Source organism: Mytilus californianus, unplaced genomic scaffold, assembly GCF_021869535.1.
Source record: "Mytilus californianus isolate M0D057914Y unplaced genomic scaffold, xbMytCali1.0.p SCAF_2, whole genome shotgun sequence".
Lineage (NCBI taxonomy): Eukaryota > Metazoa > Mollusca > Bivalvia > Mytilida > Mytilidae > Mytilus > Mytilus californianus.
The window spans coordinates 122830248-122853601 of NW_026262668.1; the positions used below are offsets into that span (position 1 = coordinate 122830248).

Sequence of the window (23354 nt, forward strand, 5' to 3'; positions counted from 1 at the left end):
TGGCGGCAGGTGTAGGCGGTGTATTAACAGCTCTTACAATTTTTATCATTTTAAATCGTCTACTGGCATCACCAACTGAGCCAGTAAACACCAACATCGAATATAAAATAGAAGATCTGGGTTTTTATGCAACAAGGTCGATTCAAACATACCTTCATAGAGAACTTTTAATAGATCTGCTGCACCCCAGAGTACAAACCAAACAGACCCGTCATACATGTTATAAAAATAAAGAACAGATTACGAACTGTAAATATACAATGACTATTTGTATTAGATTACTCTTACTATCAGGAGATGTGTCTTTAAATCCTGGACCAGTAAAATTTCCATGTGGAACTTGCGAGAAGGGAGTCAGAAAAAACCAACGGGCAATCCAGTGTGATGATTGTAACTTGTGGTTTCATCTAAAATGTATAAATCTACCCTTAAAAGAATATGAACTACTTGGAAATTCAACTGACAGCTGGTTCTGCAAAATATGTTATTTACCAGATTTTAGCGATTCGTATTTTATTGATTTTAACGAGGAGTCAAACGCACCTATAAATGACAGTCTATCGTCAAACTCTACTTCCGGTGTAAACAAACTTTTGTTCCAAGATTTGAGAGAGACCAGACGTCTGCATCCAAAGAACTTTATTGCGGCATATGTAAACATAAACAGTCTCAGGTTCAAATTTGATGAGGTAAAAGAACTTCTCACAGACAATATAGTTGACTTATTGATGATCGCCGAATCGAAATTGGACAATACCTTCCAAGACAACTTATTTCAAGTTGATGGTTATAAATTACAAAGGCGTGACAGAGATCAGCACGGCGGTGGTTTACTTACCTTGATTAAATCAGACTTTCCCTCCAGTAGAAAACAATGTTTTGAATCTGATAAACTTGAAAATATTTGCTATGAAATTTATATAAATGATGCCAAATGGCTTATTATGGGAGCATACAAACCTCCATCCATGAAAAATAATGACTTTATTGATAATTTTACAAAATCACTAGATAAATGTTTTGTGTCATATGAAAATATTATTATTTTTGGTGACCTTAATTTTGATATGTTGTCTGCTGAAAAATCTCAGACTTTACATGATATATGTGATATTTTCAACTTATCACAACTGGTTAAAGGTCCAACATGTTTTAAAAAGGGTTGTAACCCATCCCTTGTGGATGTTATTATTACAAGTAAAAAGAATTTGTGTTTTAAAACAACAAATAGTCCAAATGGTGTTAGTGACTGTCACAATATTATTTCTACAGTTGTGAAAGGGAATTTACCTGCACAAAAATGCAGGGACGTAACATATAGAAGTTACAAAACTTTTGATATTGACAAATTTACAAATGATTTACAGAAAATAAAGATTTCAGAAAACTGTACTGAGAAAGATTTAAATAGTATTTATGATGATTATGAAAAAGATTTTAAAAATATATTAAATAAACATGCACCTGTCAAATCTAGGTGTCAAAGAAGAAAACCACTGCCATGTATGAATAAAGAACTGAGAGGGGCCATATATAGAAAACAAATGCTTTATTCACAATATACTAAAAACCGGAGTGACAAAAATTGGGAGAAATTTAGAAAACAAAGAAATTTGGTAACTAAGATAAAGAGAAAATCAATAAAAGTATACTTTTTAGAACGTTGCTCTGGTGGGTCAAAATCATGCGAGTTTTGGAAAACAGTTAAACCATTTTTCTCAAAAAAGGGGAACTGTGGAGAACAAAAAATCTTATTGTGTGAAAATGACAAAATTGTAAATAGTCCTAATGAAGTTTCAAATGTTTTTAATAATTTTTTCTCCACAGTAGCAGACAAAATTGGAGCAGATGTGGTATATGACCCCTCAAATCACCCAAGTATAAAAGAAATTTTGAGTAACAGAAAGCATGTTTCTGACTTTGAATTTAAGAAAGTATCTAACGAAAATGTCAATAAAATCTTGAATAAAATAAACATAAAGAAGGCTACAGGAGCTGATGGTATTCCAGCAAAAATAGTAAAAAATTGTAAATCTTATATTGCACCACAGCTGACAACTCTTGTAAATTTATCAATTGAAAATAACTGTTTCCCTGACAAACTTAAAGAAGCCCAAGTGACCCCCCTTCATAAAAAGAGTGACCCATTATTAAAAACAAACTATAGACCAGTTAGTGTCTTACCCATATTTTCTAAAATCTTTGAAAAAATATATGAAATTCAACTAACTGAATACTTTGATAAAATATTTAATCCTTTTTTGTGTGCTTTTAGACGTGGACATGGATGTCAGACCACACTTCTCAAAGTGTTAGAAGATTGGCGTGAAGCTCTCGATAAAAACCAGTACATTGCAGCGGTATTAATGGATCTTTCTAAGGCTTTTGACTGCCTGCCTCACAATATCTTGCTAGATAAATTATCAGCATATGGTGTATCCCCCCATGCAGTTGCTCTTTTAAAGTCCTATTTATCTAATCGTAAACAACAAATTAAAGTCAACAATGTTCTGAGTGATTTGGCTGACATCCATAAAGGCGTACCACAGGGTTCTATACTAGGGCCATTGTTGTTTAACATATTTATAAATGATATTTTTCTTTTTGTTAAAAATGGTAGTTTATATAACTATGCAGATGACAATACTTTGTCGTTCTGTACTCCAGATTTTGATTTATTAATTTCAACTTTGGAATCTGAGTCAAAAATACTTATTGAGTGGTTCCGGGTGAATAAAATGCAAGCAAATCCCGATAAGTTTAAAGTTTTGGCTGTTGGCAAAAAGACCTTTGAACAAAACCCATCTATACGTATTCAAAACTCGAACCTTACATGTGAAAAAACAGTTAAATTATTAGGCATTGAAATTGACTATCAGTTAAATTTTGATGTTCATATCAGCTCAATCTGTAGGAGGGCATCACAGCAATTAAATGTTTTAAAACGTTTGGGCTCAGTTTTGGATAGACTTAGTAAACTTACTATTTTTCATACCTTTATTCTTAGTAATTTTAATTTTTGTCCTTTGGCATGGCATTTTTGCACTGAGAAAAATTCCAAAAAATTAGAAAAGGTGCAGGAAAGAGCACTCCGTTTTGTATATGAGGATTTTACCAGCCCCTACGAGGACCTCTTACTTAAAGCTAAGGTGCCCTCCTTGCAGATTAGACGGATTAGAACAATGGCTCTAGAAACTTTTAAGATTATAAATAATATAGCTCCTGTGTGCTTACAAAATTTGGTGAGTGTCAAAAAATCTAAGTATTCTTTCCGGTATGTAAATATTCTAGATGTTCCACAGGTAAAGTCAACCCGTTACGGTAAAAAATCTTTCAAATTTGCTGCTGCTACTTTATGGAACAGCCTTCCAAACCATTTCAGGACTGAAAATAGTTTTTCACATTTTAAAAGTCTTGTTCAGTCCTGGAATGGTTTGGAATGTCGATGTTCTGCTTGCAGATAATTCTTGAGATGTTTATTATTTATGTTGCTTTTGTTTGCTCTGGTCTAGCATGTTTTATTTCATTTTAAATTTGTTGCTAAATTTTATTGCATGCTATGTAAGTGAGATTTAACTTCGTATAACAGGTTGTTTTATATGTCAAATTAGACTGTTTTTATGTTATGTATATGTTTTTATATTCGGTCAAAAGCTCTTTAGAGCTTGTGTTGTGTCTTTTAACTTATGCCGAATCAAAATAAAGTTTTCTTATCTTATCTTATCTTATACAACTTTATCTACACAATGTCATGTAATGAAATATATTCTTTAATACAAATAGATTATTATCTAATGAATTTGTAAATCTGGAACAGGATCGAGTAAAAATTAAAATTAACACACACTCAGATAATTAGTTCATACAGAATATCAAATAAACTAAAAAAAAATTCTTCGAGGCGTTTTCATCTAAATGAACGGACACTGTTTGGCAGCCGCCCACCCGCCCGCCGTACATCGCCAAATCAATAACCGATTTTTACTTCGAAAAACCGGTTAAAAAACGAGGATTCCGTTAAAAACTGCACGAGTTGACCGATTATATTAACAATTCTAATATGACGTCCTTCTTTCGCATTGTAAACAACAGCGTGATAAACTTCTCGATATATCTAAACTTTGCGCAGACTCAGAGATGTACATATTAATGGCTGTTACTATTTACCTCCCACGTAAATCCACATGTATCGTAACCCATGTGCAAACACTATGTGGATTTCGTTGTGTTCCAATTGAAATTGAAAAAGAAACTACAGTACCGTTATTCCTATTCAAATGCATAAAAATAAAATGCTTCGCCGAGCGCAGCCTGATACGACCGCAGAGATCGAACCCTGAATAGTTGGGGCAAGTTTGAACACAATATTCAAGCTTGATACTGTCTGAATTTGGATTGTGATCAAATTTTTGACATAATATAGGTTTCTAACACAAAATAAATGTGGTCAAAGACCTTAAAAATTTGAAATGGAACATTTAATTTACCTAGTATGGTCTGATATCCAAAATCTTACAACATGCTTACATTCAGCATATAAAACTATAGGCTCTCAAGAGCCTGTGTCGCTCACCTGTATTTACTGATGCTTTGGAAATCATGTAAAATAAGGTTAAAATCATAATTAATAGTATTAGATATTAGATATTATAATGATATCTAAGATAATAACAAAAAAATGCAAAATTTTTGTAAAATTACTTTCTCAGGGGCAGCAACCCAACAACGGGTTGGCAGATTCGTCTGAAAATTTCAGGGCAGATAAATCTAAATCTGATGAACATTTTTGCCACCTGTCAGATTTGCTCTAAATGCTTTAGTTTCAGAGATATAAACCAAAAACTGCATTTTACCCCTATGTTCTATTTTTAACCAAGTCGGCCATGATGGTTGGAAGGCGAGGTCATCGGACAAATTTTTTAAACTAAATACCCTAATAATGATTATGGCCAAGTATGGTTAAATTTGTCTCAATAGTTTCAGAGAAGAAGATTTTTGTAAAAGATTACAAAAATTTACAAAAAATTGTTAAAAATTTACTATTAAGGGCAATAACTCCTAAAGGGGTCGACTGACAATTTTGGTCATGACAACTTATTTGTAGATCTTACTTTGCTGAACATTATTGCTGTTTACAGTTTATCTCTATCTATAATAATATTCAAGATAATAACCAAAAACTGCAAAATTTCCTTAAAATTACCTATTCAGGGGCAGCAACCCAACAACAGGTTGTCAGATTTGTCCGAAAATTTCAGGGCGGATAGATCTTGACCTGATAATCAGTTTTACCCTTTGTCAGATTTACTCTATATGCTTTGGTTTCAGAGATATAAGCCAAAATCTACATTTTATCCCTATGTTCTATTTTTAGCCATCTTGGTTGGTTGTCGGGGTCATCGGACACACTTTTTAAACCAGATACCCTAATGATTATTGTGGCCAAGTTTGGTTTAATTTGGCCCAGTGGTTTCAGAGGAGAAGATTTTTGTAAAAAGCTAACGACGACGACGACGACGGACGACGGACGACGGATGCCAAATGATGAGAAAAGCTCACTTGGCCCTTCGGGCCAGGTGAGCTAAAACACCAAAAATTTAATTTTAGTTGAAATTAAACAAAGTTTAATGTTTGACCCTTCAAACCTTAATATGGACTAATTTGAAAACAGGGCCCAAAATTAATAAAATGCTTCGCTGAGCGCAGCAGGATACGACCGCAGAGGTCCAACCCTGAACAGTTGGGGCAAAAATGGACACAATATTCGCGCTTGATACAGGTCTGAATTTGGATTGTAATTAAATATTTGACACATAATAGGTTTCTGACACAGAATAACTGTAGTCAAAGAACTTAAAATTGGTTATACAATTTGAATTTATATTCAATTTTTTGCTTTTGTGCAATACACTATGCTGTTGAATATTAACCCCCCCCCCCCCCCCAAAAAAAAAAATATTTGAAGAAATTTTCTTTTTAATTTCTGAAATCTGAAATGAGAAAAATTGTAGCCCCCCACAAATTCTTATTTACCCCCCCCCCCCCCGAAATTTTTTTCAACTCCCCCTTTACCTTATTCCAAAAATAATCTCAATTCAAATTTCTAATAGAGTTTGCAACCATAACTACTCATTTAAATACATCATAAAATATTAAAATATAAAATGACATACAGTCATGGTTAAAATTAATATTAATTAATAGTAACTTCTAAAATAAATTTACAGCTAATCATCTCAAGACAATCATTATTTCTTAATACACAATTTACAAGCAGTGTAAGGGAGGTAATCAAACATATATACAACATTATTCTTTAAATGGATTGGATTACCTCCCTTACACTGCTTTTAAATTGTCTAAATTTTCCTTTAACCATTAACCCTTGTTTTTCCCCCTTTTTTGCCCCTAATTGCTAAATGGTTTGAGCCATAACCCCCCATAACTATCCCTTTGTTGTATGGAAACTTGTGGTATAATTTCAGAGAGATTCATACACTTAATCACAAGTTATTGTCTGGAAACTGCAAAAATGCTTATTTAGGCCCCTTTTTTGGCCCCTAATTCCTAAACCTTTGAGACCATAACCCCAAAAATCAATCCCAACCTTCCTTTTGTGGTTATAAACCTTGTGTTAAAATTTTATTGATTTATATTCACTTATACTAAAGTTATTATCCGGAAACCATCTGTCTTCGGACGACGCTGACGACGACGACGACGACGACGACAACGTGATACCAATATACGACCGAAAATTTTTTAATTTTTGCGGTCGTATAAAAATCTAAATGCACAATAAGATTCAGCATATCATAGAGCCGCAATAATTCAGTTTTTGATGAAATCAAACAAAGTTAAATTTTGGACCCTTTGGACCTCAATGTAGACCAATTAAAAATGGGGCCCAATATGCAAAATAGTAATACAAGGTTAGAACCCCCAAAAATTAAAGACTTAATTTAATCCCATTGAAATTGGTTAAAAGAACAGTTTTCATTTTCAATTGGAGATTTCTTGCTATTGCGCAATACTGTCCTGTTGCACAATACTTAGTTAATCTGTTATATATAATAATTTATACACCCTGTTTGGGGGTGTATCTCCTGCCATATCAGCATTTGTTGCTTTTATATATAAATCAGAAATAATCAATGTAAAAATAGAAAAAAAAAAACAAAAAATTATGAATAAAAAATCCCCTGAAAAAATTTGAAATTTTGAAAAATCTTGAATAAAAAAGAATGACCCCCCCCCCCCCCCCCCGTCCCCAAAAAAAATCCCCCACCCTCCCAAAAAAATGATTTTTAAAAAAAAATTTGAAATTTCAAAAATTTTAAAGAAAAAATTTGAACCCCCAAAAAGAATTTAGAAAAAAAATCCCCCCTAACATTTTGAACTCATCCCCCATCACCACCCCATCCCCCCCCCCAATTTTTTTGAAATTTTGAAGAATATTTTTTGTCAGGAAAAATGTACAATTTCAGAGAGATCCATAAACTTTAACACAAGTTATTGTCTGGAAACTAGAAAAATGCTTGTTTTGGCCCCTTTTTTGCCCCTAATTTCTAAAAGTTTAAAGCAATTTACCCCAACCCCAATCCCAGCCTTCCCTTTGTAGTATGGCATCTTGTAGTACAATTTCAGAGAGATCCATACACTTAAACACAAGTTATTGTCTGGAAACTAGAAGAATGCTTGTTTTTGTCCCCTTTTTTGCCCCTAATTTCTAACCGTTTAGGGCAATTACCCCCAAACTCAATCCCAGTCTTCCCTTTGTAGTATGGCACCTTGTAGTACAATTTCAAAGAGATCCATACACTTAAACACAAGTTATTGTCTGGAAACTAGAATAAAATGCTCCGCTGGGCGCAGCTTGATACGACCGCAGAGGTCGAACCCTGAACAGTTGGGGCAAGTATGGACACAACATTCAAGCTTGATACAGCACTGAATTTGGATTGTGATTAAATATTTGACACAGCATAGGTTTCTGACACAGAATGAATGTGGTTTAAGAACTGAAAAGTTTTTAATTTACCTATTCAAACCATATCATTATTATCTGCTTTTATATATAAATCATAAAAATAACCAATTTAAAATGGAAAATTTTAAAGAAAAAAAAATCCCTCCCCCAAATTTTTTAAACCCCCTTATGATTCATCACCACCAAACTCAATCCCAGCCTTCCCTTTGTGGTATGGTACCTTGCAGTACAATTTCAGAGAGATCCATACACTTGAGCACAAGTTATTGTCTGGAAAGTAGAAAAATGCTTGTTTTTAGGCCCCTTTTTGGCCCCAAATTCCTAAACTTTTAAGGCAATTACCCTCAAACTCAAACCCAGCTTTCCCTTTGTGATATGGAACCTTGTAGTACAATTTCAGAAAGATCCATATACTTACACACAAGTTATTGTCCTGAAACTAGAAAAATGCTTGTTTTTTGCCCCTTTATGGCCCCTAATTCCTAAAATTTTGAGGCAATTACCCCCAAAATCAATCCCAGCCTTCACTTTGTGGTTGGGTACCATACAGTACAATTTCAGAGAGATCCATACACTTGAACACAAGTTCTTGTATGGAAACTAGAAAAATGCTTATTTTTGGCCCCTTTTTGGCCCTTTATTCCTAAACTTTTAAGGCAATTACCCCCAAACTCAATTCAAGCTTTCCCTTTGTGATATGGAGCCTTGTAGTACAATTTCAGAAAGATCCATACACTTACACACAAGTTATTATCATGAAACTAGAAAAATGCTTGTTTTTTGCCCCTTTTTTGGCCCCTAATTCCTAACATTTTGAGGCAATTAACCCCGAAATCTATCCCAACATTCCCTTTGTGATATGGAACCTTGTGGTACAATGTCAGAGAGATCCATACACTAACACACAAGTTATGTCTGGAAGTTACAAAATGCTTATTTTTGGCCCCTTTTTGGCCCCTAATTCCATAAATGTTGGTACCATAACCCCCAAAATCAATCCCAACCTTCTTTTTGTGGTATTGAACCTTATGGTAAAATTTCATAGAGATCCATTCACTTAAACTAAAGTTAGAGTGCGAAAACCAATGTGTCTTCGGACGACGACGACGACGACGCCAACGTCATACCAATATACGACCGCAAAATTTTTTTGCAGTCGCATAAAAATGCTTGTTTTTGGCCCCTTTTTTGCCCCTAATTCCTGAACGTTTGGGACAATTACCCCCAAACTCAATCCAAGCTTTCCCTTTGTGATATAGAACCATGTTGTACAATTTCAGAGAGATCCATATACTTACACACAAGTAATTTTTGAAAATTTCTGCCAAAAAAAAGACAACCTTTATAAATTTCTTCTGATTATCAAGTACAGTGAAAGGAATAAAAGTTATCGCCATAGGTAAAATAAACGGGTAATGTGTCCCATGTACACAGATGAGCCCCCGCTTGCATATAACGTTATAAAGGGACATAACTCAAGAACCATAAAAATGCTGCTACCAAAATTCGTACTTGATCTGTTTTGTGGTAATAAGCATTGTGTATAAGTACCATAACATTTGGTTGTGGTAAACTTTATTTAGAGAACGGAAACGAAAAATTCAGTAATTTATCCATTTGTAAAGGGGCATAACTCTAGAACGGTAAAAGTGACGCCACCAAAATTCAAATTTTATCTGTGTTTTGTGGTAATAAGTATTGTGTATAAGATTCATAACATTTGGTAGAGGCAAACTTAAGTTAGAGAACGGAAACGAAAAATTCAACAATTTTTCTATTTGTAAAGGGGCAGTAATTTATCCATTTGTAAAGGGGCATAACTCTAGCAAGGTAAAAGTGACGCAACCCAAATTCAAACATGATCTGTGTTTTCTTGTAATAAGCGTTGTGCATAAATTTCATAACATTTGGTTTAGACAAACTAAAGTTAGAGAACGGAAACCAATTTCGGGACGTACGGACGTACAGACGGACAAGGGTGAAACTTAATGCCGCTACGGCGGTGGCATAAAAATATAAACCTCATTGATAAAAAGGTTGTTATATATTGTGAGGTTGAAAAGCTCAAGAAAAATAGCAAAATAATATATAGCATGCAATCAAGTGCTTTGATTTGATTTATAAGTTTTATATCAAACCATATTTATCTCTATACTAAAGAGAGATTGACGGAACTGTCAAATGTGTTGCTTTGTCAATACTGAAATCGTACGTTAGTAAATCGACCCGTCAATCAACCACAGGGTTACATTAATGTTAAATTGATTTTACTTCAACCTTCACTCTTACACCACTAAATCTGTATACCATCTCGACATTTGAGGACAACATTTTATTTCAGACTGTACATGTTTTCTAAAATCTAATTACCCTTTCGTGATATGACTTGCCATCGATGTGGTTGACTACCACAACGATGTCAACAAACGCTGAATAAATGGACTGAAGTATCATTGTAAATAACGTTTACAAGTTGTAGAAGATGTTATAAAGCTGTATAGTAAATCAAAATATGGTTCAAATTAAATATAAGAACAGAGCTTAAATATCGTAAAGCTATGAGATAGCTTACAATGCAATTTTCAATATAATTAATATTTACATGGGGCATTACACTTTTAAAATTAGTTGATCGGCACCAATTTTCGAATTTGTCCCAGGCATTCCTGATATAAACCTCTGTTATAAATTTGATAAAAAAAACTGGCAAGAATTGTACGCATGAGGGCGCTTACAATGCAATTTTCCATATAATTAATATTTTTAAGGGGCATAACTTTTTTAAAAATAATTTATCGGCACTAATTTTCGAATTTGTCCGAGAGACTGCTAATATAAACCTATGATATAAGTTTTATGTAAATCTGGCAAGAATTGTATACGTGAGAGCGCGTACAAGACCGGACGGACAGACGCAAGGGCGCACAGACGCAAGGGCGCACAGACGCATGGTATTTCTATGTCCCATGCAACGCGTTGCGCAGGACCATAAAGATCAAACTTCAAAGAAAGAGAGACACAAAACTGTTACCCTCTCCCCCCGCAAAAAAACACCAACCAAACTAAAAAATGAAAGTGCTCAAAGGAGGTATAAGTAATCTAAGATGATACATTTCATTTGTCTCGTTCTCAAAGCAAAGTGTTCCTTGTACCTTATATTATCATTGCAAGAGTGCACACGCTGAAATATCTTGCCAGCTTTATTGACCATGACTGATTTAATATTGAATGTCTGAAAGATAATGGTAACAACTATCGCATTAACTTAACATAACCAATGATCCATGACAATAAGGTCAAGGTCAGACAGACATGTTCACATTACAATCATTCCTTACTGTCTGTCGATAATTTTATTTTGGCATTGCACAATTCATGTCTTGTTGTTCGGTGTGAGCCAAGGCTCCGTGTTGAAGACCGTACTTTGACCTATAATTGTTTACTTTTTACACATTGTGACTTGGATGGAGAGTTGTCTCATTGGCACTCATACAACATCTTCTTATTTCTACTTACACCAAATAAAGTTGACCTTTTGTGTGTAGTATAAAAAATAATAAAATGCTCCGCTGGGCGCAGCTTGATACGACCGCAGAAGTCGAACCCTAAACAGTTGGGGCAAGTATGGACACAACATTCAAGCTTGATACAGCTCTGAATTTGGATTGTGATTAAATATTTGACACAGCATAGGTTTCTGACACAGAATGAATGTGGTCTAAGAACTTAAAATGTTTTAATTTACCTATTATGGTCCAATATCCAAAATCTAAATGCATGGTTAGATTCAGCATATTAAAGAATCCAAATAATTCAATTTTTAATGAAATAAAACAAAGTTTAATTTTGGACCCTTTTGACCTCAATGTGGACCAATTTGATAACGGGGCCCAAAAATCAAAATACATGGTTAGATTCAGCATATCAAAGAACCCCATATATTCATTTTTTGTTGAAATCAAACAAAAAGTTTAATTTTGGACCCCAACTTGGACCAACTTGAAAATTGGGCCCATAATATAAAATCTAAACACATGTTTAGATTCAGCATATCAAAGAACCCCAAGAATTCAATTTTTATTAAAATCAAACTAAGTTTAATTTTGGACCCTTTGGACCTTAATGTAGACCAATTTAAAAAAAAACGGGACCAAAATTAAAAATCTAAATACACGTTTAGATTTGGCATATCAAAGAACCCCAATAATTCAATTTTTGATGAAATCAAACAAAGTTTAATTTTTGGACCCCTTTGACCTCAATATGAACCAATTTGATAGCGGGGCCCACAAATAAAAAATCTAAATACATGGTTAGATTCAGCATATCAAAGAACCCCATATATTCAATGTTTGTTAAAATCAAACTAAGTTTAATTTTGGACCCTTTGGACCTTAATGTAGACCAATTTGAAAACTGGACCCAAAATTAAAAATCTAAATACACGGTCAGATTCGACATAACAAATAAATAAATGTGGTCAAAGATTTTACAAATCTAATGCGCCATACTGTGCAATTAAAGATTACCTCCTCTAAATTTTTCAATATTTGAAATTTGAAAAAAAAATAATATTTAAAGAATAATTCTTTTTTAATTTCTGAAATCTGAAATGAGATAACCCCCACAATTTCTTTTTACCCATAATTACCCATTTAAATTTACCATAGTGCTAACTTAATCTATTTTATAATAGAATTTAAAATATGGTGTTAAATCTTTCATATGGATTTTTTTGTAAAAAAAAAAGATGCAACATTTGCAGATATTTTTACTGGTCTTCCTTTATAAATATGCATTTCTTTAAACATAATTTAAAAGCAGTGTAAGTGAAGTAATCAAAACGTTGTATTTGGATTACCTCGCTTACACTGTTTTAAATTGTCTTAATTGTTCATTAACTATTGCTTTACATAATTTAAAAGCAGTGTAAGGGAGGTAATTCAAATGATGTATTTGATTTATCTCACTTACACTGCTTTAAATTATGTTTTGTACTAAAGTATTTGTCCAATAACCAGGACAACCTTGTTTTCCCCCTTTTTGCCCCTAATTCCTAAACGGTTTGAGCCAGAACCCCCCCAAAGCAAATCCTAACCATCCCTTTGTGGTATGGAAACTTGTGGTATAATTTCAGAGATATCCATACACCGTTCCACAAGTTATTGTATGGAAACTTGAAAATGCTTCTTTTTGGCCCCTTTTTGGCCCCTAATTCCTTAACTGTTGGTACCATAACCCCCAAAATCAACCCCAACCTTCCTTTTATGGTATTTACCCTTATGGGAAAATTTCATAGAGATCCATTCACTTAAACTAAAGTTATAGTGCGAAAACCAATGTGTCTTCGGACGACGACGACGACGACGACAACGTCATACGACGACGACGACGCCAACGTCATACCAATATACGACCGCAAAAATTTTTTGCGGTCGTATAAAAACAGGAAAACTTGACACTGATCAATGAACCCTGACAATAAGGTCAATACCAGATAAACGGTGCCAGACAGACATTGACCAATTGCTTATAGTATCTAAGAAACGGACATAACCAGGAAAAATAAATATAAATCAATGAACCATGAAAATGAGGTCAAGGTCAGATAAACCCTGCAAGACAGACATGTTAAACCTTACAATCATTCCATACACCAAATATAGTTGACCAATTACTTATAGAATCTGAGAAGAGGACCAAACTACAGAAACTTAACATTGACCAGTGGACCATGAAAATGAGGTCCATGACAGATGATACCTGCCAGACAGATATGTACACCTAACGATCATTTATTTGTCTACATCAAATATAGTTGACCAATTGATTATAGAATTTGAAAAACAGACAAAAGATCTTAACATTGGCCTATGAACTATGAAAATGAGGTCAAGGTCAGACGAAACCTTCCAGACTGACACGTTACACTTTCAATCATTCCATACACCAGATATAGTTGACCTACTGCTTTAAGTATCTGAGCAACTGACGTTATCACGCAACTTTAACCTTGATCACTGATCCTTCAAGTTGATATAAGGTCGAGGTCAGGTGAACCCTGTCTGACGGACATGCAGACATTTCAAATTACCCATATACAGTATAGTTATCATATTACTACTCATAAGTGAGAAATTTACATGACAACAAGAGTGCACACACTGGAATGTTTCGCCTGCTTTACTTTCGATTGAATTTATGTTGAAAGACTGTAAAAGAAAAGTTTAACTTACTAAACGTATCTGTAAACAAAGTATTCAGATATTCTACCCTCTGAAATATAAAGCTTTATACAAATAGTTTACACCGCCACCGGATTGTAATCCCTATGTCTCGCATTTTGCGACTTTCGTCGCAGGCGAAACAAAATCTATAAACTGTTATCACAGAGATATGTCTCGCCTTTTTGTAATTTTGATAATGCAAATGTTCAAATTAAAATAGCAATACTTTAACATGTAAGTTATGCAAATATTCAAAGTCGATGAACCATGACTGAAGGTACATGGCTAAACAATCTCCATAGAATGAGATGTGCTAATGCTTATACAACTGCATACCAAATACCATTGACTTAATATAAGTCGTTCCCTTTAAACAAACCTTAACACAAACATTAACTTGTAAACTATGTAAAAGTTTCAAAGTTAATGAACCATGATCAGGGGTGGGGCTATATAATCTCCATGGAAACGAGACTTGCAAATGCCAATAAATTTGCATACCAAATATCATTGACTTAACATTAGCAGTTCATCTTAAATTGATCTAATCACAAACTAATACATGTAAACTATGAAAAGTTTTCAAAGTAAATAGACCATGACTGAGGGGGCGGGGCCAAATATTCTCCATGGAAATGAGATGTGCTAATGCTTATACAGCTTAACATCAATTAACATTGGCCTACCACTAATGGTCCCCTTGAACTGACCTAATCACAAACTAATACATGTTAACTTAGCAAAGTTTTCAAAGTCTATAGACCATGACTAAGGGGGCGGAGCCAAATAATCTCCATGGAAATGAGATATGCCAATGCAAATACAACTGCATACCAAATATCATTGACCTACCACTAGTGGTTCCCCATAAATAGACCTAATCACAAACTAATACATGTAAACTATGAAAAGTTTCAAAGTCAATAGACCTTGACTGAGGGGGCGGGGCCAAATATTCTCCATGGTAATGAGATGTGCCAATGCTAATACAACTGCATACCAAATATCATTGACCTACCACTAGTGGTTCACCATGAACTAGACCTAATCACAAACTAATGTATTGTTGACGCCGCCGTCGCCGTCGCCGCCGACGCCGCCGCCGCCGACGCCGGAAACAGCATATCTATGTCTCGCTTTTTGACTCCGTCAAGGCGAGACAATAAACTATTTAGAAAACCAACGTTAGCTGCTTCTATGCTTTTTTAATGGCTCAAAAATTTATAAAAGTCTAGTGACATAACCATTGACAGTCTTCCAAGGTCAACTCAGTGGTTATTTTGATGGCGTCGGATTCTAAAATATGCACGAAATGTTGCTACTTTATCACGATTTCATGCATTGTTTATTGTTTCCTATAAGACTTTAGTTCTGGTCAATATTTTAGAATGTTATAAATCAAATTAAAGAGTTCGAGTCAAATTTAAATCTATGGTAATGCATTTGGCAGCAAATACCCATTTAAGACACATAAAATGTCTATGCAGGTTTCTTTATACACGTAGAGGGAACAGTTACTTTTAGTAATTCTAGGGAAAGTTCAGGTAAATGTCATTTTGTGATCATTACATGTAAAATCATCTTCTCAAAGGTATTCTAGCTTGGAAAATGTAGGCTGACTATAAATCTTTTCTATTTGGATTAAACCTTGCTGCATGAAACGCAATATAAAAATGATGTTTTTAATAAATCAATCAGAAACTTCTAAAGATTTAATGTAATTTTTGATCAGATGACACTTTATACACGTCTTGATTTTATTGTCGCTAAAGAATTACGTATACCGCCTACATTACTGTAACAGACTGGCAATCAGATTACAACATAATAACTAGTTGCACCTACATGTTCATTGGTGTAAGAATTCAATACAGTAAAAATTAGTTATACAAAATAGTTATCATTAAAATTCTAAATCGAAGATCAAATTTAGACCATTCTGCTAGTTACAGTTATTTCTAATTTGAAAGATTCAATTTTTCAGCTTCATCATATTTCTTGTCACGCCTACTATTTCTATATCGTTTAGTAAATACATTGAAATTGCAAGTACAATGTATTACCGTTTCCTAATAAACCATTATAATTTTCTCTTCATCATCAATTAGGTCAACGAGTATTTGGTTAGTTTATCAGTTATATAGAACTGGTTAACAAAACAGATAGGTTCAATAAACGCGGGACCATTTGCTTAATTATAATGCTCAAGCTTTTTGCGAAATCTTTTGATAACAAAAGACTAAAAAAGTAAAAGCCAAAGCTCTTGCCCGGCGAAAAAAAAACGAAATTATTTTACATCGGTGATCTTGAAAGGTAATATAAGGCATAACGCCTGCTGACAAGAAACACTAACAACATGGCAAATGACCTGAAAGCCACCACAAAAGACAGAAACCTATGACAAAAGACAGAAACCTATGACAAAAAACTTGAAAACCAAAATAAAAGACCGAAACCTATGGCAAAAGATATGAAAACAACGATAAAAGACCGAAACCTATGGCAAAAGATAGGGAAACCACGACCAAAGACCAAAACCTCTGTCCAAAGACACAAAAAATATGTAACAAAAGACCTGAATACTACGACAAAACACCGAAACCTATGGCAAAAGACTTGAAAACCACGACAAAAGATCGAAACCTATGGCAAAGCATGAAAACCACGACAAAAGATCGAAACCTATGGCAAAGCATGAAAACCACGACAAAAGACCGAAACCTATGGCAAAAAACATGAAAACCACAACAAAACATCTGAAACCACGACAACAGGCATGAAAGCGATGTGGCAAAAGACCTGAAAACCATGACAATAGACACGAAAATCTTGTGGAAAATGACACGAAAACCACAACAAAACATCTGAAACCACGACAATAGACACGAAAACCATGTGGCAAAAGACATGAAAACCACGACAATAGACACGAAAATCTTGTGGCAAATGACACGAAAACCACAACAAAACATCTGAAACCACGACAATAGACACGAAAACCATGTGGCAAAAGACATGAAAACCACGACAATAGACACGAAAACCTTGTGGCAAATGACACGAAAACTACAACAAAACATCTGAAACCACGACAATAGACACGAAAACCATGTGGCAAAAGACATGAAAACCACAACAATAGACACGAAAAGCATGTGGCAAAAGACATAAAAAACCACAAAAGACACGAAAACCTTGTGGCAAATGACGCGAAAACCTTGTGACAAAAGACCTGAAAACCACGACAAAATCCTGAAAATCACGTGCACGACAAAAAGACCCGAAAACCACTACAAAAGGCACGAAAACCTTGTGGCAAAAGTCCAGAAAACCAATACAAAAGTCCAGAAAACCACAACAAAGATCGGAAAACCAATACAAAAGACCTGAAAACCACCACGAAAGACTGTATGTCACTGAGAATTGAACGCATGCAAAACATTTGATAATAGTCAATGAAGTGTAAAATGTAGGTCAAAATTATTGGAAGCTACGTCCAAAATGCATCCTTTACATCGAGTTATATGATTGTAGGTGAATTAGTGGATATTTTTGCCTCAAACATAATTGAAAACTAACTCTATTCAATTATAGAACTGAAAGTATTTGCATGTTAAGGCAAAATTTCAAATTACTTCTTATCGTTGCTCTTTGTTGCAAATTAATACTATTTTATAAGAATAGAACATATTTGATTGAAAGAATAATTTTTAAATTAGAATTAACTTTCGGTTATGGAAATGGGATTTCAGGAAGGACAAATAACTAATGCAAAGAATGTCAAGAGAAAATGAAATACTTGTCATGAGCATTTCTATGTGATAGTTTTACCCAAATCTTACTTAAAAAACATTACAAAACGTTTGTTAACCGACCAGATAACTTATTTTTTACTTTCTATTCTTGAGAAACACACAAAAAACCAATTTCATTTATAATAAAGCGGTCTTCATGTTTATGTATTTAATTGTAGATCCGAACATCGATATTCATATTGGTCTCATGTGAATAACTAGTCTATTCTAAGAAAAAGCAATCATGTCCATTTCAATTATTCATTATTGTATCACAGACTGTGGTAGTCCTCGACATACATTGAAATAACTGCCACATAACATTCTAATTGGTTATTTTGAAACGAAAATATTTACGTTATCACACACGATATTGCTTTTACATTTCATTTGAGCTCTACAAACTTCCGCAGTAGAATTTTGTGGATTTGGGGTATTTATGGCAAAAGTGTACAAGACTTAGTGTTTGTATTCTTGTTCACCTTCAACAAGTCAGATCTGCTTTTTCATAAGGCAATAGGAGGAAGCCTCCGATAGATACAAAACTGTGTTGCTTTGTAACGTGTAAAGAAACAGCTCACACTTACTGCATAAACACTAATACATATGTTTCAATTTGATTATTTGTAACAAAATAAAATACAAACATACTAGAATTTTATAGATATGATTATCGATATAAAAAAATCATCTATCAGAGATTATAGTTATGCTTTTTTGCAACAAATTTCTTACGATTATCACCAATCAGAAGGAAAGAGGAAAAATATTTGTTTTTTTTTGTTTTTTGTTTTTTTTTATAGCTTTATCTTTACCTAACATAAATTATGAAAACCAAATTAAATCCTTGATTTGTTATTTTGCATTATTTGAGATGAAATATTGATGTTTTTTTCTCTATAATTCAGTAAATGATATGTTTTCTTTAAATTCAATACGAAATATTATTTGAAACATGAAGGAATATATCCTTTCTCGCACTATCTAGCTTATTTTAAACGTTAATTTGTACTGGTTGGTAACAGACAAAACAAATAATGTCTACTTAATTTTATCAATTTGGGAATTGAAAATTTAGTTTTTTGTGTTTATCGCATTCATATATATTTTTCTCAATATATTAAATATTACAAAACAGCAAATAATGAATAAACGAAAGATATGCATTGGATAAAGAGCAATCAACCCGATCACTGAAATTATCAAGCTAAGACATTTACAAAATCACCATAGTCTAAATATTGATGGTAATTGTAGTTCATTTTGACCGTAATGATATATTCTATGTGATAATACAATTACAAAGGAAAGCTTGTGTCCTATAAATGGCACACACCAGATTATACACAAACTACTGATGGGAATTCAGCGCTGTTAGGGGTACAATCGTTTTAAATGTTTTCTGTAATTGTTAACTTTTGGTTAACCATCCGATTTCCAATTAAACGTATCTAAAATAAGTATACATGAAATACCATATATAGGCTTAGTTATATATTCGTTTAACATTTCGGGGATTGGTGTAAGGGGTAATCGGGCAGTGATATGAAAACCTCATGTCGTATTTTTATTATCACATATATCTAAAAGAACCTTTATCACAAATTCATGGAAAGAATGTTCGCTCATCTTGTTTTTAAAAGCCAATTTTGAAAATCTTGTAAAATCCTTTTTTTTCATAAATTTTGATAGAAACTAGAGGCTTCTAAAGTTTCGCTCCTCTGCATCTATAGCAATGGCCACTTTTTGGTAAAAAATTTCATGAAAGGGAAATAACTGAAATTTCAGTCATGTTGATTTTGTCCTGCTGATCATTTTTGCTGTTTAAAACTTCTATTTACATTTGCAACTATCATACTTTTCACGATATTAGGCAAAAAAAAATGGTAACAATTATCTAAAAAGGGCAATAACTCCAAAAACAAGTCGACTTACGATTTCAGCCATGATGGCTTATTTGTAGATCTTGTCTTGCTGATAATTTTTGCTATTTACAGTTTCTATCTGTGTAATATAGTTTTCACAATAATAGGCGAAAATGCAAAAAATTGGGAAAAGTCGTCATTAAAGAGCAATAATTTCAATAAGGAGTCGACTGACGATTTCGGTCATGTTGAATCATTTGAAGAAATTGACTTGTTGATTATTTTGACCTTTTTAAAGTTTCTATTTATCTAATATAGATTTTAAGATATTAGACAAAAACCCCCAAAAATTGTAAAAATCGTCATTGAAGGGCAAAAACTCCAAAAAAGAAGTCGTCTAACGATTTCCAGCATGTTGACTTATTTGTAATTCTTGTCTTGCTGATCAATTTTTATTTTTAAAGTTTCTCTCTATCTATTATAATTCTTAAAATAATAGGCAAAAATGAAAAAATGGGGAAAACATTTGACAATTAAGGCCAATAACTCCTATAAGAAGTTGTCTGACAGTTTGACGTAAATGGACAAATGAAAAAGTGGGGAAAACATTTGACAATTAAGGCCAATAACTTCTATAAGAAGTTGTCTGACAGTTTTGACGTAAATGGACAGCAGGTAGATATCAACATTCTTAACATTTCTGCCCCTGTCAGATATTCTCAATTCATAGCAGTTTTCCAGAAAATAGACAAAACTTGCATTTTACCCTTATGTTCTATTTTCAGGCTTGTCTGCCATGTTGGTTGGCAGGCAGGGTCATTGGACACATTTTTAAAACTAAATACCCCAAAAATGATTGTGGCCAAGTTTGATTAAATTTGGCCAAGAAGATTTTTGAAAAAATAACGACGACTACGACAACGACGACGACGAACGCCAAGTGATGAGAAAAGCTCACTTGGCCGTTCGGTCAGGTGAGCTAAAATGGGTGTTAAATGTGTGAAAAATTTAGAGAGAACTTTTTCCCGCCAAATTTTCTATGATTAGTATCTCAAAACCAAGGTCACGGACCTTGCATATTTTGGGCTTCTAAATTCAATTATAACAGTGATGACAGTATTTTGAAAAGCTTGTTATTTTAAAACAGAGTAGCCAACATCCTTAGGACGTGACTGGTACGGATCATTATAGATGTTGTTCTAAAATATACATTTTCAGTATCAATATGATCAAATATGCAGAATCTATGGTATTCATCATAAATTTATGATAAAGAGTAAACATTTGCTGTATTATAACGAGTACCGATACACGATGAATTATTGATATAACAGAAACGATACGTGACGCTGAAATAATCTTCATTAAGTAAGTTAGAGTCCAACAGATATGGAAACAGAAACAGAAAAGTAAAACGTGTCTAAGGTTTGCCATAAGGTGTTACATACTTAGTTTTAGAACAATTACGTGAATCTATAAACTGAAAACGTACGTTCAAAAAGCGTGATTTATATGATGTTAACATCGTAGTACTGTTTACTGGACGGATTGTACCATGAATTTTCAAAAGTCCATTGACAGATGAACCACCTATCTGGTAACTATATAGGACAACGATTTTACTACGCTCGTAAAATGTTTTTGCAATTTTAAATATATGTACTATATTTAAGGTTGATATCATATAGAGTATGTCATTAACGCAATTATATATAGTTGTTAATGGCGAGTGAGGTTTTCCGAAAATCTTTGAAAAGGAGAATTCAAATACCCTTTTTTACAGCATGTGACATCATATTACTAGTATTTTATTAAAAATGGTATTTTAATTACTTTACATATTCTTTCAAATAAATATTTTCTTTACAAAATCTTTCAATTTTCTTCTTGCTTCAATTCACTAATAAAATATAATTTTCATGTTCACTCACTTTTGCGAACTACGTATTTGCATTCGAATAATTTTAAATCTTAAATTATTTGCATTAAAACAAAGGCATTGTATGCAATAAACGCATGATAAATAAGTTTTCGTTAAGTAACATGCTTCAAAAATCCAATCTAAAAAAAAAGAAAATATACAATGGCGTCACGAATTGTAAATATAATAAAATGCTCCGCAGGGCGCAGCTTGATACGACCGCAGAGGTCGAACCCTGAACAGTTGGGGCAAGTATGGACACAACATTCAAGCTTGATACAGCTTTGCATTTGGATTGTGATTAAATATTTGACACAGCATAGGTTTCTGACACAGAATGAATGTGGTCTAAGAACTTAAAAATTTTAAATTGGACATTCACCTATTATGGTCCAATATCCAAAATCTAAATACATGGTTAGATTCAGCATATCAAAGAACCCCAAGAATTCAATTTTTGATGAAATCAAACAAAGTTTAATATTGGACCCTTTTGACCTCAATGTGGACAAAGTTGATAACGGGGCCCAAAAATCAAAAATCTAAATACATGGTTAGATTCAGCATATCAAAGAACCCCATATATTCAATTTTTGTTGAAATCAAACAAAGTTTAATTTTGGACCCCGATTTGGACCAACTTGAAAACTGGGCCCATTATCAAAAATCTAAATACATGTTTAGATTCGGCATATCAAAGAACCCCTGGAATTCAATTTTTGTTAAAATCAAACTAAGTTTAATTTTGGACCCTTTGGACCTTAATGTAGACCAATTTGAAAACGGAACCAAAAATTAAGAATCTAAATACACGGTTAGATTCGGCATATCAAAGAACCCCAATAATTTAATTTTTGATGAAATCAAACAAAGTTTAATTTTGGACCCTTTGGACCTCAATGTGGACCAATTTAAAAACGGCGCCCAAAATCCAAAAACTTAATACACGGTTAGATTCAGCATATTAAAGAACCCCAAGAATTCAAGAATAAAACCCCATTGAAATTGGTCAAGAAATAAGCAATTTATACGAAGTATCTTCTTTTGCACAATACTGTGCAATTGAATATTTCCTGCTATTGCGCAATACTGTACAATTAACAATTTCTTGCTATTGCGCAATATTGTGCTATTGGATATTTCTTGCTATTGCGCAATACTGTGCAATTGAAGATTTCTTGCTATTGCGCAATACTGTGCAATTGAAGATTTCTTGCTATTGTGCAATACTGTGCAATTGAAAATTTCTTGCTATTGCACAATACTTATTATATAAAAATTTACACATCCTGTTTGGTGTGTATCTCCTACCATATCATTATTATTTGCTTTTAAATATAAATAAGAAATAACCAACTTAAAATGGAAAATTTTAAAAGAAAAAAAAAAGGAAAAAAAGAAAAAAAAGGAAAAAAAAAAATCCCCCCCCCAAATTTTTTGAACCCCCTTATGATTCATCACCCCCAAACTCAATCCCAGCCTTCCCTTTGTGGTATGGTACCTTGCAGTACAATTTCAGAGAGATCCATACACTTGAACACAAGTTATTGTCTGGAA

At 33.4% G+C, this 23354-nt stretch overlaps 2 long non-coding RNA genes across 2 annotated transcripts in view; both read right to left on the reverse strand.

The window, feature by feature from the left end:
• Positions 1-8292: 8292 nt before the first annotated feature.
• On the reverse strand, positions 8293-10546 carry LOC127730878 (uncharacterized). The gene is made up of 2 exons (XR_007995341.1): positions 8836-10546; positions 8293-8512 (listed from the first exon to the last, which is right to left on the reverse strand). It is a non-coding gene; the product is annotated as an uncharacterized LOC127730878 (long non-coding RNA).
• Positions 10547-12636: 2090 nt separating this feature from the next.
• Positions 12637-23354, reverse strand: part of LOC127730872 (uncharacterized) — a 95458-nt gene continuing 84740 nt past the window's right edge. Inside the window, exon 5 of the long non-coding RNA XR_007995335.1 lies at positions 12637-13017. This is a non-coding gene — a long non-coding RNA (uncharacterized LOC127730872). The remainder of the gene's footprint in view (positions 13018-23354) is intronic.